Here is an 18,125-nt window from a genome sequence, read left to right as displayed (position 1 = left end):
CAAATAGACAACCCCTGGCTTCACAATCGCACATAGGCCTAGGCTTGATTCTCTGAATAGTTTCCATGGTCACATGGAATAACTTTTCTGCATATCTCACTTGCACATTAGTAATTCCAAAAATCACATATAATATTTTCAAAAAGAATACAATTGAGACATCGCATAAAATTTCAATTATAAAAATCAAGTATCCAATTATCTGATAACATCCACATACAACAATGTACTAAATGGCATCATCATCATAAACATGGAAATAAATCATTTATAGAGCATGCATCCATAATTTCAAGCATCAAAATAAAGTACTGCAAATCAAAGTAAATGACATAATCATATCAATGTTATCCAAACACTGGATCATATAAAATCTATGTCCATAATGTATCACAATATAGTATCAATAATAGGTCCAACATGAAAATAACTAAAATGTTATGATGGCTCGAGGTAGGGCCTCACATATTACTTGTCTCTATCATTTCATTTATCTCTCACTCTTTCTCCCTCTATCTCTATCTCCATATGTGTGTGTGTGCGCGCGTGCCCGCTCACGCGTGCGCATATGTACATGTATGTATATGTGTATGTGTATGTATATACATACACACACACACACACATGCATATACATATATATACATACATGTAGATATATATATGTATATGTAAATGTTTATATATATATATATATAGGAAAGAGATAGATAGAAAGAGTAGGACAGCTGGAGGGAGATATAGATAGACATGAAGATATATATATCTATGTGTGTGTGTGTGCATATACATGTATACATATATTTATACATGTATGTAGATGTATATATGTATATATGTATGTGTACATATATAAATGCATACATACATACATACATATATATATATATACATATATATACACATACATATATATATAAACATACATACATACATACATACATATATATATATATATACATGTATATATATATATACATGTATATATATATACATGTATATATATATACACATGTATATATATACATGTATATATATATACACATGTATATATATACATGTATATATATATACACATGTATATATATACATGTATATATATATATACATATATATATATACATGTATATATATACATGTGTATATATATATACATGTATATATATACATGTATATATATATACATTTATATGTATGTATTTATGTATGTATACATACATACATACATATATACATCTACACACATGTATACATGTATATGTACACACACACACAAATATATATATATATATATATATATATATATATATATCTTCATGTCTATCTATATCTCCCTCCATCTGTCCTACTCTTTGTATCTATCTCTTTCCTATATGTATATATATTTATATATATGTATATATGTGTGTGCGTATGTGTGTCTATATATGTATATGTATGTATGTATATATATATACACATATGTATATATGTGTGTGTGTGTGTACGTATGTATGTATGTATGTATGTATGTAAATGTATATATATGTATGTATGTATATGTATATATGTATATATGTATGTATGTATATATGTGTATATAGATATATATATATATACATATATACACATATATACATACATATATACATATATACATATATACATACTTACATACATACATATATATATATATATATACATACATATATAGATATGTATATATAAATACATATATATATATATACACACATATATATATGTATGTATGTATGTATACATGTGTGTGTTTTTTGTGCATGTATTTTCTATCTATATCTATCTCTACCTCTATCTCCCTACATCTCTATCTCTCCCTATCCATCTTTCATTCTAAACACCATCTATCAATATATATCATCCTTTATGCATGATTAGTCTACATCTCCTCTCTCTCTCTTGCCCTATCTATGTATGTCTCTCTTTCTCTACCTCTATCTCTATACATCAATGACTCTCTCCCTCCATCCTTATATATATCCCCCTCTATATCTCTCTCTCTACCCATTTCTCTCTCCTCTATTTGTGTCTCTCTATCTCTATTTCTCTCTTTATCGGTCTACCACATCATCTATGTCTCTCTATCTATCCATATTCTTGTTGGAAATTGGCACTCATCCAGTGACTTCTGATGGTTGATTATTGGTTTAGGGTTGTCATTGATGGAAAATCTTCATGAGATTCCTATTGAGTAATCGCAGATCTTGATTTGTAGAAGAGGATGTCAACCAGTAGCTAGTTAATTGGTATTCCAAGTTGAACAGAGCAATTTTGGTCCAGAAGCTTTCAAGTGATTGTGGTGTATTGAATCATGTGTGAGATGATTGAGCTAACATAAAAAACTAATTATCGTTGTTTTGGTGATCCACATTTATCTTTGGTGATCTAGTCAAGGCGACATACGACTGTACATTACATTAGCAGACCGACTTGATAAATGATCCATTTTGTCATTGCAGATATATAAGACCGGTGTGGGAGATCTTTTTGATGGATGGTATGATTGTATGTGAGCAAGTAGTGATTGAGAATCTGATTTGGTGCAGTTTCACATGCACATTCTTGATCTAGTAGTTGACTGAGACAAAGAACAAAGCAAAACAATAGAAGTGATACAGTCAATATATTTGCAAATTAACCGAAACGCATCCAAACATTGTAGATGCTATTTTGGAGTTCATTTACTATAATACATCATTGTCATTGATTTGTAATGCACTAAGCCTTTCAGGGTTGTAGCCCTTATTGTATTTGAGTAGTGAGCTCTAGGCAGTGTGCTTGAATGCTTGTGCATTTCCCATATTGTAATATTGTTTTTCTACTAGCCATAGTGGAATAATATTGTGGGTTCAAATCCCACCATGTTTTTTCCCATTTGGGTTTCCACATAGAAATTCTTGTGTTATGATTTTGTGGTTGATTGTTTTATGTTTCTACATTTCAGTTTCATGTTTATGCTTCTGGTGGTTCAAAATCAAGTCAGAAAATTTGCTAACAGATAGATCACTAATTCACCCCCCCCCCTCTTAGTGATCCCTGATTCCAACAATTGGTATCAGAGTCTAGTTCCTCTTACGAAGCCTAACCGCTTGAAGAAGGTCTGAGAGATTGAATCAATAGATTCCAGTTTTCAGATACAGCTCAGTGTGGCACTTGAGGATATTGATGCAACAAGAAATTAGATCAGTTCCTTGAAAAGAAACTTGAATGCTACTAATGATTTCATTAATGACTTGAAGGATCAAATGAACACTTCAAGAGACAAGAGGAAGGAATTAATGGACAAGCTAAAGAAAAAGGAAGATCAAATCATGGAAAGTCGGGGTAAAGCTGACGAAGTTGACAGGCTTGAGAGAGAGAATGTTGTATTGAAGAATGAGATGCAATCCATTGTGATGAGCTTGACTAAGGAGATTGAAGATTGGAAGAAGAATGAAGAGAATTTGACACAATCATTAAAGGAAAGAAAAGATGAATGCTTTAGGCTTACTTATGAGAATGATCAATTAAAGCTTGTGTTAACACAGTCAAGGAATAATGGTCAAGAACTTGAGAGATAGATCATTTCCCTAAGAGATGAACTTGCTACTCCTAATGATTACAAAGAAAAATTCAAAACCAGCTCAGCAATGCTTGATGAGATGCTGGAAAGTCAGAGACATGGAAAGGACATGCGAGGACTTAGATTTGAGAAAGGAGAATCCTTCGAATCTGGACAAACCAATGCAAAACCTAACCAGAAGAAGATCAAGAATCCTTTGGTAAGACAACTTAATGCTCATAAATTCAATGGTAGATGCTTTACTTGCAATAAATTTGGTCATATGGCGAATCAATGCAAAAGTAGGATGAATAATGTAATGAACAATATGAATAATGATGCTACCTTTAACTGTCAGTGTTTCATATGCAATAATTTTGGTCATAAGTCAAATATGTGTAGAGAAGTAATGAATAACTTCCAAAACAAGAGATGTTGTGCTTGTGGGATGTTTGGGTATATCTCTAACTAGTGCAGGATGAGACCAAATCAGATGAACCTATGCAGAATGATGTTTGTCGTGCATGTAATAAAACTGGTCACATTGCAAAATATTGCAGAAGAAAGAATAGTGTTCTGGTAGACAAGAACAAATCAGATGAGAATAGTGTTCTGGTAGACAAGAACAAATCAGATGAGAAGAGGAATGCAAAGGTAGAAGAGATCGGAGACAATCATGAGAAGATGTGGGTAAGAAATGATGAATTGAAAGCAGACAAGGGATCTGCACCTGAATCCGGTGTAGGATCATCATCCAGTAACTAGGGCTTTATGCCTTATGGGGATCTTTTCATGCAGATTCTAAGAACCCCCTCTTTGGTGATCTGCAATCAATTATGGAAAGTTGCACAAGGCTTAAATCATATATGCAGATGTTATTTGGAAGTTTCAGTGAATATTTGATGCTTCGATAAGCAATTCTATGAAGATCAAGGTAACTGGGTGCAACATTTATTATAGTGAAGAATTAGGTTTTCGAAGGTTAAAAAGACATTTCAAAGCTTCATTCATCACAATGCGATTAAGATAATAGTGCAGAGAAGAAGAGAAAAGTGATTTGGTGATCTAAACAACAATTACAATGATCCTACAGAGAATTCTAGTGCTCAGTTGTGAATTAAGGTATTTATCTATTTCAAGCTATTAGATTCTGCAAACCCTAATTTTTCAATGGCTTCAACTTCTGGAATTGCTACCTCATTGGTTGTGGAGATCAAGGATAGAGATCAACCTATTTTTAAGAAACATCCTTTTAAATTTATCGAGGTTGATCTCGAAGGAGCATTTTCCTTTGTACCCTACGATGTTCTTCACAACGAGGACATAAGAGTATAGATCCACTATGATCTTGATGAACTCAAGAGTGTAGACATGTTGAACCTATATAACTAGAATCTAGCAGATAGCTTGGGAAACCTCAAGCTAGAATATCAATACTTATAGGCCAAGGGTTTTTCTCAATTTGTGCATTTTCTGATATTTGATGAGAAATAATGGATCTGGTTTGTACTCAGTAGAATCCATGATGAATTTATATGGTTGGATAAGCCTCACAAGATTATTTAGCAAGCAATCCAGGTCGTACCTTGTTTGAGCACATCTAGTGAAGTTCCTAGCCTAAGGAAAATATCAAACAACACTGTGATTGCCACCATAGGTTCTCAGTTTGATAGCAGAGCGAATACCATAAATGACATTCTGGAGCATGATGTTAAGTTTGTATTAATGGTGGTTGGATATAAAGTTTACCAGTCAAGTAGACAAAACTTTGTCTCTGCTATTGCTATATACTCTGCCTATCTAATGTTGAAGACAAGAGGTATGATTTATGTACAGTTATCTTGAATGAGTTGTTAAGTAATTTAAAGAAAATCAAACAAGACAGGAAGCACACCTTTAAATTTGAAACCCTTATCATTTTTTTGGCACTATATTTCATGAATGAGATCCTCGATGTTTAAGGAAAGTTCCAATAGGCCTATAATAAGATGATTGCAATGCAAATCCAGGAAGGGATTATATGAATTGGTAATGCTACAATGAGAATATCTACTCTCTGGTATTATTTCAAAACATTTTAGGCCTCAATGAAGAGAAGAGAAATAATCCCAAAGGAAATAGTTGAGAAGTATGAGAAATCAATCTGCTTCATGGTTGATAAGGACCAATGCTTAATGGAAGCATTTGTGCCAAAGACTGTGTGGATTCTTCATATGGGCTATGAAGTTGATTCTTCTACCCTAGATGTTTATGCTTAGCATTTGTTGAGTCGGCCAGTTGATGAGAAGGAGGGAAGGTTTGGTACTTTCAAAGAAAAAGACCTTGAGTTTCACAGACAGTTCACTGCCCCTGCAAGGAAGAGGAAAGTTTCCAAGATGGCTAAGGAAGTGGTTGTTTAGATGAGATTCACCCAGGAGGAGGTAAAGCAGGCTAGAGAGAAATATGCATAGATGGAATCTAAGGAGGAAACCAAAAAGCCTAAGGCTAAACTGGTTCCCTCTAAAGCTAAACCAAATGAGACTAAGTCTGCTCCTATTCTTGTAGCACCATCTACAAGACAAAGCCCATCCGAAAAGGAGAAACCTAAGCGAAATTATATTGTTGTATCTCTAGTGGCCTCTGAGACCAAGTCAGAGGAAGAAGCAGGCAAGGCTAATAAGAAAGACAAATTTTTAAGGGTGGTGAGGAAGCCATAGTCCAGTGGAGCTCAACAAAGCAAGAAAGCTAAATCTGAACCTGCCCCTACCAAAAGGCCGAAGAGAGGAAGACAAGTTAGAACTCAACTTGACAAAGACCTTGAATCCAATTATTTGCAAGGTAAATATACAATTGTTCCTCCATTTTCAACAGACCAATTAATTGATGAAATAATTGTTGATGGAAATTTGAAGAATCTAGGAGCTTATTATGAAAATCTAGATGAGTCAGATAAGAGAAATGTTGAAGAAATTATTGTCTTATACTTGCACAATTTTAGTAAAACTTTGATTGAGCTGAAGTGGACAATCCCTAAGGATCTATATAGCATTATTGATGCAAGGATGCTAACAACTAGTAAAAATGATAAGGAAATGAAGGAAAGAGAATTGATAATGGTTTGCACCTGTGTATCCCATGATGAGGCCAAAAGGCTAATTGAGGAAGCTAACAAGAAAGAATTCAGAAGTAAAAATAGGGTGAACAGGTTAATGATTGACAAGGTGGAAGAAGTAAGAAAGGAGACCAAAGATATCTGGAGAAGAATCATAAAGAATGATCCTTGTATAAAGATGCATGTAAGTCTTCTCAGCCAAAAGTAAAAGAAGGTGTTTCCAATGATCAGAAGGATGAAACTCAGACTGAGGGACATCTGAAAGATCAAGACAACACAACACTTGATGCTGAGACCAATGATAATCCTCTAGTGGTGGATAGTTTTGCGGTCCTTGAGATTCAAAAGGATGATACTACACCAAGTGGCAACATTGGTACACAAGATAAAGGGGATGGAGTAGAGAAAAGGGAACTTGAGAAAGAAGAGGTAAAGGATGCTGAGGTAGACAAGGGTAAAGTAGTTATTGATCAAACAATTGACACTCCTACAGTCTCAAGGAACCCACCTCAAATCTCTATCAATCTAGATGGTCCTCTAAATCTTGGACAAATTTCACCTGCAGAGAAGTTGATGCTTGCAGCAGTTGTTCAAGCTCAGGCCAATTAGGTTCTGGTAAAATCTGAGTCAGAAGATAAAAAGATCATTTTGATGTCGGTTGATGTTTAGTAGAAGGTGGCTCCAGATGTATGTAGTTAGATGCTATTGCTAGACCCTCCGATAAATTATAGCAGTTGATTAATAGTGTAAATACTAGTTTTGATTATGTAGAGAAGTCTACTACTAAACGAGTTTTGGATAGATTTAGGGATGTAAGAATGCAGACATTCTAAAAAATGATTGAAGATGATAGAGTGAGACTGAATAAAGGTCTACAGATTATTTCATAGGCATTGGCAGAAGGTGGTAAATTATATAAGTCTTGTCTAATTTTGACCAAGTTCACTGTAGATATAGACAAGCAAATAAGTGTTTGCTTGGGTAAACTTGCTTGTATTTCTTAATCTTTTGATCCTAATGTATCTTTGGCCAGTAGTGTTGAAGGGTAGATATTGCCTCTCAATGATCATATCTCAAGCTTCAATGCGAATAAAGACAAAATTTTGAGGAGAGTTGGTGAACTTCAGAACTTGATTGCCCCCTGGTTGGACACCATGTTGAGTAATAAGATAGATTGTATGAAGTCAATGGCCCAACCTGTTTCATTTGATTTGAAGGAAGTAGAGATTCATGCAACTATATTTAGTGCATTCATTATAGTTTTGGATAACTTTAAGAGTGGGAGGGACACTCACCTATGATTTTTTAAAATGATTTTTGTTGACATCTTCAAGTACTTGTAAAGTCTCCAGTAGGTATCTCTATATATAAATTTTGGACAGCACCCCATCTTTGGCATTGTTGTCAAAGGGGGAGAGTAAAGGTGAAAAATGTATAGTGGAAGAGTGTAATTATAGGTTTTAGAATTCTTTGTCTAAGGGGAAGCCTTAGAAACTCTTTTGATCTAGTGTATAGTTTTCAACACTTAGCCCATTTTCACGAGTTTTGCCATCAATTCCAAAGGGGGAGATTGATGGAAATTGACATTCATCTGGTGACTTTTGATGGTTGATTATTGGTTTAGGGTTTTCATTGATGTCAACTCTTCATGATATTCCTATCCGATAATCACAGATCTTGAATTCCGAAAGAGGATGTCAATCGGTAGCCAGCTAAACAGTATTCCAAGTTTAACAAAGTAGTTTTGGTCTAGAAGCTTTCTGATGATTGTGGTGTATTGAATCATGGGTGGGATGATTGAGCCAACATAGAAACATCATTTTATCATTTTTTTGGTGATCTGCATTTATCTTTTGTGATCCGATCAAGCTGACATATGACTATACGTTACATTAGCAGGTCGACTTGATAAATGATCCATTTTGTGATTGTGGATATATAATACAGTCTATGTAAGAGATCTTTTTGATGGATGGTATGATTGTATGTGAATGAGTGGTGATCAAGAATCCAATTTGGCATAGTTTCACGTGTGCATTCTTGATCTGGTAGCTAACTAAGACAGAGAACAAAGCAGATCAATAGAGGTGATACAGTCATTATATTTGGCACTTAACCGAAATTCATCCAGGCATTGTAGATGCTATTTTGGAGTTCATTTATTGTAATACATAATTGTAATTGATTTGTAAGGCAATGAGCCTTCCGAGGTTGTAGCACTTATTTTATTTGAGCTCAATGAGCTCTGAGCTCTAGGCAGTTGTTTGCATGATTGGCATAACTGATGCAGATGAGTTGATGACTGTATCGATAAGAGAATGATGATGACATGATCAGTTATTAGTGTTGTCATTGATGGCAACCTATGTCAATTAATTTTTGATGATGGTTATAGATGAACTTTGGTATCTGACTTGTTGTATAAGTAAATTGGTCTACCGGATTTAGAATTTCTAAGTATGACAGGGTTTACTGGGAGGACTGAGAATTAGGACTTCAACCAGTAAAAGAAAAGATTTTGATGGAATCAGTAAATTGGTGATAGTTGGAGACTTGTGGTTTGAGACATAATATTTTATGATGGATTTGTGTATGTGACCAGAACCGTATCCTATGTTGATCACCAAAAGGCATGTTTTGAATTTCTAATGGAGTTGTGCTAGGGTTTTAGGACTGGTGATGAATTCAATCAACCTGTAATGATTTATGTTATGACAGTGATCAACGACAAGTCTACATGAAGTTGGTAACATGGTACAACCCATGTAAAAGCTTTAATTATTATTTTGGCACGATTCAAGGAATAATTTCTTGGGAATCGGCGAAATGATTAGTAGAGTGTTTTGAGGATACAAATTGGATTTCCATGATGGGTTATGAATAATCAATGGTTGATATTGCATTGTAATTTTTTTTAATGATCTGGATATTGATTTGATATGATCTGTATTGTAAATTCAAGATGTAATTAGGGTTTTGTGGCCGACCTAGTTGAGATGGCTATTTAGGGCAACACAACTGGTGTTTCATGTGTTGGTGGCATTAGGAGAATGAGTTAAGTCATCCCAGAGAAGATAGAGATCTTCCTCAATATTGCAGACTCTGAAGCATAACTGGATTTGATTTAGCAAGCTAAAAGTGCAAAGTAATAGATGATTTTTCATTGTTGTTCTCTAACAATTACAATAGCATAAATCCCTTAACTGGGTAGGTCCTAACATGACTTTTCCATCTAATTCCCCAAATAGGGCAGCTCACAAAAGAGTGTTTAAATACTCTAACTAGGTTGATCCTAATAGATCATTAAGTTCCTAGCTAGAGCGATAGGTAGATCTCTTAACCGGGTGACTCTTAATAGGGTTTGCTCCTAACCGGGCATATTGTAAGCTCCAAACGGGGCTAAACTCCTAGCCAGGCGTATTGTAAGCTCCTAACTGGGCTAAGATCCTAAGAGGGTGTACTTCGAAGGAGTACAAATTATTGTGGGTACCAATCCCCATCATGGTTTTTCCCATTTGGGTTTCCACATCAAAAATCTTGGTGTTCATGTGTGTAATGTCTTTTCATAGTGTTTATGTTTTCATGCATTATTTCTAATTACCAGTTATGATAAGTTTACTTGTGTCTATCAGAGATCTGTAAGTGGTTACTGGTAATGTTAATGAATTGATAGATGATGTATTATGATCTGATAATAAGTTATTATGAGTATGTATTGATTAGATATCTAGTTGGTGAATATTCTGATTAATAAGATTGCATAAGTGGGTAACAGGTGTATGAGATCTGCTAAAGGGAAATATTCATTGATTTCAGATCTGTTGTATTTGGTATTTTGATTTGAATTTATAAATTATCTTAATACTGATTCACCCCCCCCCCTCTCAGTATTAACTAGATTCTTATAGGATTAACAACAGTGTGCTTGAATGTATGTGCATCCCCCATATTGTAATATTCTTTTGCTACTAGCAATAGTGGAATATAATTGTGGGTTCAAACCCGACCATCATTTTTCCCATTTGGGTTTCCACGTAAAAATTTCAATGTTATGATTTTGTGGTTGATTGTTTTATGTTTTTGCATTTTAGTTTCATGTTTATGCTTCTGGTGGTTCAAAGTTAAGTCAGTAAATTTTCTAACCGGTAGATCACTGATTCACCCCCCCTTTCAGTGATCCCTAATTCCAAGAATTCCTCTTCTTATATATCACTCTATCTATTCCTTTTTGTATCTAGGTCAGTCTTAGTTTTTGGCAAACCCACAATAAAATCCATGTTGATGCACTCCCACGGTCTTTTGGGAATTGGTAAAGGTTGCTATAGTCTAGCATTTGAACTAGTACCCTTGGCTCTCTGACACACAATACACTTCTCAACATACTTCCTGATATCTTTATGTATTTTCGGCCAATAATAAAATCTTTGCACCAACTCAAGTGTTTTATTCAGACCAAAATGTCCACTAAGACTTCCATTATGTTTTTCCTGTATGAGATTTTCCCTCATATATCCCCTTGGCAAACATAACTGACATCCCTTAAACAAAAGACCACTCTATAATGTGTAATCTGCATACTGGCTATTGAAATGATTATTAAACTCACTCCATACCTTGTATACCTCAGAGAAGTCTTCATCTTCCCTGTAAAGATCCTTGAAACTCTCCACACCTATGCTCTACAAGGTCACTTCTTGGATAGTGAGAAGTCTTCTACTTAAGGCATCTACTACCCTGTTCAGTTGTCCCTTTTTGTGCTTGATAGTGAAAGTGTATGCCTGTAGGTATTCTATCCATTTGATGTGTCTATTGCTCAACTTTTCTTGAGAATTGATAAAACTCAGGGCTTGGTTATCTATAAACACTACAAATTCTTTAGGCAAAATATAATGCCTCCACTTCCTAAGAGCTTGCACTAAGGCATAAAATTCTATGCCATAGGATGAGTATCTCTTCTTGGTGTCATTCAATTTCTCACTATAGAATGCTACTGGTCTTCCCTCTTGGTTCAAAATAGCTCCTACTGCTATATGACTAGCATCACATTCTAGGGGAAACAACTTATCAAAACTTCGTAAAACTAGGATGGGTTGGGCAGCTATCCTCTTTTTGAGCAACTCAAACCCTTGGTTAGCTTCTTTATTCCACTTAAACTTGTAGGACCCGGAGACAACTGAGAGAGGGGGGGTGAATTAGTTGTCTAATAAATTCAAACCAAAACTTACTAACCAACTTAATGCTTAATACTGGTAAGACAGTTAAGTATGCCGATAAACAGTGTGAACAAAAAATTGTTGTACCAGTAAGAATTAATGCATGAAACATAAGCACAAAGTCATCCACAACACATGACACAAATATTTGTACATGGAAACCCTGTAAGGGGAAAAACCACGGTGGCAAACCTTACCCACAATCAGATGATACTAATGCAGATAGTAAGTGTACAAAGAGGGGTTTGCACATGCAGAAAGGCTAATAGCCTAGAGCTCACTGCTCAATCACAAATGGGAGTCACACTAACTACAGTTGGATGGTTAAATCCAATGAGAATGTACTGCACAAAATAGCATCTTCATATGCTAGATTTAGTATTGGTGTAATGCTGATATGATTCTACAAAAACCTAACTTCACCTTCAAATGATGTCTTCGTGTATATCTCTGCTTGATCTCTCATATACCCTTCCTTAAATATTTTTTGCATTCCACACTTGATCTTACAAATAAGATCTTACATTTATACCATACCCTAAGACCAATTTTAGTAGGTCAGCTCTACAAGATATTACAATAAAAACATTTTACAAATAATACAATATCCGATGCAATAACCGATTAAACATGTCGGCTTAATGCATTTACAACAATAATAAGTCATCTCCATAGCATGCCATGCTGATCTGGAAAAGATAAACCTGCCGGTGTAACCCTAGATAACCTGGACCTATTTGCCGGTAAAAGCAAATATGCAAATAAGAATATACCAATGATTATTACTTCAAAGTAAAGTGTCCACATGATGTCTTCAACATTACAAAGTGTCTTCCATGTTAATGCAGGTACCGGTGAACATTATATCCTGTTGGTTAACCATATACCGGTAACTGTTTGCATGGTTTACTGATTATCGGTGAATGTTGTTGGATCTCCAAAGTAGGTGAATTTAGTAGGTGTTGACATCAATGACAAAACCATACCAAAATACCAACAATATCCACCTTTGGCATTGATGGAAACACAAGATGGAAAAACCATCAAAGTGCCAAAACAAAAATGCCAAGTACAAAATTCAACAATCTCCATTTCTCCCCCTGGGAGTAATATGTGTTTATACCAAACTCTCATACCAATCTCTCCTCAAAAAGATAATGCATTTCCATACATCTCTCCCTAATGTTTTTCCATATATCTCTCCTCCTTTGACATCAAATGCCAAAGTCACAAAAAGTCAAGTTCATACAAAATACCAATCAATTCAATATACCAACTACTCCCCCTAGGAGGTAGCTTCCTCATCAAATACCAGAATAAAAGATTTGTCCATTTAATTCTATCGGTTGATGACAATCATCAACTGTCTAAGTCTCTACCGGTGGAGGTAAGACTCCGAGCTGATCTTTGAGATACTCAAAGGTTTCCTTAGGCAAAGGTTTTGTGAAAATATCTACAAGCTATTCTTTAGTATTCACATAAACCAGTTTTATCTCCTTTTCTTCAACTTTTTCCCTTAGAAATATCAGTTTGATAGAAACATGTTTTGTTTTAGAATGTAATACTGGATTCTTAGATATATCAGTTGTTGCAGTGTTATCACAATAGTAATAGGTTCCTTGCATTTTACCTTTATGTCTTTCAACATTTGCTTAAGCCAAAGTACCTATGCACAGTTTGTTGCTGCTACAACATATTTTGATTTTGCTGTTGATAATAATGTACAACTCTGTTTCTTACTTAACCAAGAAACTAATCTCTTTCCAAGAAAGAATGCTCCTCCAGTGGTGCTTTTTCTATCATCCACATCTCCTGCCCAATTTGCATCTGTGTATGCATATATATCAAAATTTTCATCCTTAGGATACCATAATCCAAGATTTGTTGTGCCTTGTAAGTACCGGAAAATCCTTTTTACTACTGATTCATGATTTTCCCTAGGATTACTCTAAAATCTAGAAACTATACATACTACATTCATAATATCAGGTCTAGTTTGTGTCAAATACAGTAAACCTCCTATCATAGATTTGTATCTAGTTGGATTAACAGGTGTAGATTCATCCCTTTGAGATAATTTGTCATTTGTAGTCATAGGTGTGCTTACCGGTTTAGAGTTCTCCATCCCAAATTTCTTGAGTAGCTCCTTCAAGTACTTAGATTGACTCAAAAATATGCCTTTATCAGTCTGTAAAATCTGCAATCCTAAAAAGAATTTTATTTTTCCGATCATAGACATTTCAAATTCATGCTGCATTTTAAGAGAAAATTCTTTGCATAATCCATCTTCTCCTCCAAAGATTATATCATCAACAAATACTTCCATAATCAAGATGTCATCATTAGTTACTTTGTAATATAAATTTCTATCTGCATTTCCTTTAGTAAAACCAATTTTTAAAAGATACTTATCCAATCTTGCATACCAGGCTCTTGGAGCTTGTTTTAGTCCATATAGAGCTTTTCTTAATCTGCAAACCATATCAATGTCATTTTTCAAAGAAAATCCATTAGGTTGTTCAATATAGACTTCCTCTTCAAGATCTCCATTCAAGAATGCACATTCAATATCCATTTGATAAACTTTGTAATCCTTGTGAGCTGCAAAGGCCAAGAATATTCTAACTACCTCAATTTTGGCTACTAGTGCAAAGGTTTCATTGTAATGAACTCCTTCTTTCTGAGAATATCCCTTACACACTAGTCTTGCTTTATTTCTTACAACCTTACCATCTTCATTGAGTTTGTTTCTAAATACCCATTTGGTTCCAATTACATTTTTATTTTCAAGCCGGGGAACTAATGTCCAAGTATTATTTTTCTCAATTTGTCCTAATTCTTCTTCCATAGCTTTAATCCAAAATTTATCTTCACATGCCTCATTGATAGATAATGGTTCAATTTGAGAAATAAGACATACCTCTTCATTCACCAATCTTCCTCTTGTCATGCCTCCTTTAAATTTGCTTCCAATTATCTGATCTTCAGAATGATTCAGTCTTCATGCCGAGGTGTCTTAGTTTGTTGTTGTTCTTCAATTACTATGGAATCCACTGATGATACCGGAGTAACTGGATCATCATTTTGTATCGGTGGATTTATTGTAGGTTCATTTGTCATAATTTCTATTATTGGTTCAGAGTCTATATACCTTGAAGTTCCTCTGAATTGTTCATCAATCTTTACATTTGTACTTTCAACAATTTTCTATAATCTTTTATTAAAACATCTATATGCTTTACTCTTAGATGAATAACCAAGAAATATTCCTTCATCACTTCTAGGATCAAACTTGCCAATATACTCATCTCTTCTAATATAACATTTACTTCCAAAAATTTTGAAATACTTAAGAGTAGGAGTATTACCAAACCATAGTTCATGAGGGGTCTTACCGGTTTCACCTTTGATGTGAACTTTGTTGAATGTATATGCAGCAGTGCTTACTGCCTTTCTCCGGTACACATGTGGTAGATTTGCTTCTAATAACATACTTCTTGCTACATCCAAGATAGTTTTGTTTTTCCTTTCAACAACTCCATTTTGTTGTGGTGTCCGAGGTGCTGATAACTGTCTTTTGATTCCATTTACTTCACAGAATGTATTAAAATATCTAGATGTGAATTCTCCTCCTTGATCTGATCTTAAACATTTAATTTTCTTACCGGTTTCATTTTCAACCATTGCATTGAATAGTTTGAACTTCCCAAGTGCTTCTGACTTTTCTCTGAGAAAAGTAACCCAACACATTCTAGAATAATCATCAATAATTAGCATGAAATATCTATCACCTTGTAAGCTTTTAGTTCTAGCTGGACCACATAAATCAGTGTGAATTAAATCAAGAGCATTATTGGATTTTTCTGGAATACTTTTGAAACTAACTCTAACTTGTTTTCCAAATTGACATTCCTTGCAAATTGTATTCTGAGGTTTCACAATTTTAGGTAGATCTCTAACTGCCTTAGAAGTACTGATTTTTACCATGCAATCAAAATTTACATAACATAGTCTTTTATGCCATAGCCAACTTTCATCTATATGTGCAATTAAGCATGCCTTTTCACTATTATTCAAATGAAAGATATTACCTCTAGTCTAATTACCGGTTGCAATTTCCAAACCAGTTCTATTCATGATTTTGCATTTTCCATTTTTAAATTGTAACTGAAAACCTTTCTCAACTAATTGACCAACACTTAAAAGATTATGTTTTAATCCTTCAACATAGTAGACATTGTCAGTGTTATGTTTACCATCAAGAGATATTGAACCCTTACCTTTGATTGAATAGGCTTTGTCATCTTTGAATCTCACTAAACCTCCATTGTATTCTTGAAAGTTCAAGAATTTACCTTTGTCTCCAATCATGTGATGTGAGCATCCTGAGTCAATAATCCATTCATCCTTTGATTGCACTTTAGCTGCTAGGGCTTGTTCTACCGGTTGAGAAATAGGTATCAGTTGATCTTCTATTATAGCAACAAAGACCCATCCGTTGTCTGCTAGATCCTCATCAGAATCATCAGTCACACCTTCATCAACAATGTAACAAGATTTATCTTTGTTTTTCTTAAATCTGTATCTCTAATATTCAGGATTAGGTTTGTATGTCCTTCTAGCTTCTTCTCTTAGTCTAGCATGTCTATCAAGGCATCTTGAAGCCATATGACCAATCTTATTGCAATTGAAACATTTAAAGGGTGCTTTACCTTCATACTTACTTCCAATTGGACCTTTTGGCATTTTTCTTGCAAATAGTGCTTCAAGTTCTTCAAGCTCTTCATTCTCCTTCCTGGTTTCTTCAAGTTCTCTTGCATAAAAGACTCTCAAGTCTGATTTGTCAAAAGATGGAATAGATGATGTTGATGCTTTGAGGGCCAAATCAGTTTTTATAGTAGCAACAGGACCAAATTCCTCAATTTTAAACGATGAAAGTTTTCCAATCAATGTATCCCTAGTTACTGATGTATTATGCATTGTTCTCAACTCATTTATAGCAATAACCTTCATTTTATATGCCGAGGGCAAACCTCTTAAGATTTTTGAAACAATCTCATCTTCACTCAAGGTTCCTCCACAACATTTGATACCTAAAACAATTTCATTTACTCTTTCCATAAAAGCAGAAATCCTTTCATCTTCTTCCATTTTCAGATGTTCATACTTGACTCGGAAGCTTTCAAGTTTTGCAATTTTGACTATGGAATCCCCTTCATTCAGTGTTTCCAAATGATCCCAAATAGCTTTTGCAGTGGATCTATCTGACAATCCAATGATTTGTTGATCTGATAATGCGCTCAAAAGTGCTTCTCTTGCTTTGCAATCATTTTCTTCATCTTTAGCTAAAGTAATGGGAGCAGTCTAGCCAGCTATAGTAGCAGTATAACCATTCTTAGTAACTTCCTATATGTCTTTGCCAATGCAATTCAGATGTGTCTCCATTCTGATTTTCCATATCCCATAGTTGGTTCCATCAAGTTTAGGACTATCCTTTCTGAAATAGTTAGTAGACATTGGATCTCCTCAAGTTGTTAAACTTCTGCAAAAAGAGGACTAGGCTCTGATACCAATTGTAGGTCTCGGAGACAACTGAGAGGGGGGGGTGAATCAGTTGTCTAATAAATTCAAACCAAAACTTACTAACCAACTTAATGCTTAATACCGGTAAGACAGTTAAGTATGCCGATAAACAGTGTTAACAGAAAATTGTTGTACCAGTAAGAATTAATGCATGAAACATAAGCACAAAGTCATCCACAACACATGACACAAATATTTGTATGTGGAAACCCTGTACGGGGAAAAACCATGATGGGAAACCTTACCCACAATCAGATGATACTACTATAGATAGTAAGTGTACAAAGAGGGGTCTGCACATGCAGAAAGGCCAATAGCCTAGATCTCACTGCTCAATCACAAATGGGAGTCACACTGACTATAGTTGGATGGTTAAATCCAATGAGAATATACTGCACAAAATAGCATCTTCATATGTTGGATTCAATACTGGTGTAATGCTGATATGCTTCTACAAAAACCTAACTTCACCTTCAAATGATGTCTTCGTGTATATCTCCACTTGATCTCACATATACCCTTCCTTAAATCTTTTTTGCATTCCACACTTGATCTTACAAATAAGATCTTACATTTATACCATACCCTAAGACCAATTTTAGTAGGTCGGCTCTACAAGATATTACAATAAAAACATTTTACAAATAATACAATATCCGATGCAATAACCGATTGAACAT

This window comes from Cryptomeria japonica, chromosome 1 (genome assembly GCF_030272615.1).
Source record: "Cryptomeria japonica chromosome 1, Sugi_1.0, whole genome shotgun sequence".
Lineage (NCBI taxonomy): Eukaryota > Viridiplantae > Streptophyta > Pinopsida > Cupressales > Cupressaceae > Cryptomeria > Cryptomeria japonica.
This window is presented reverse-complemented; position numbering follows the sequence as displayed.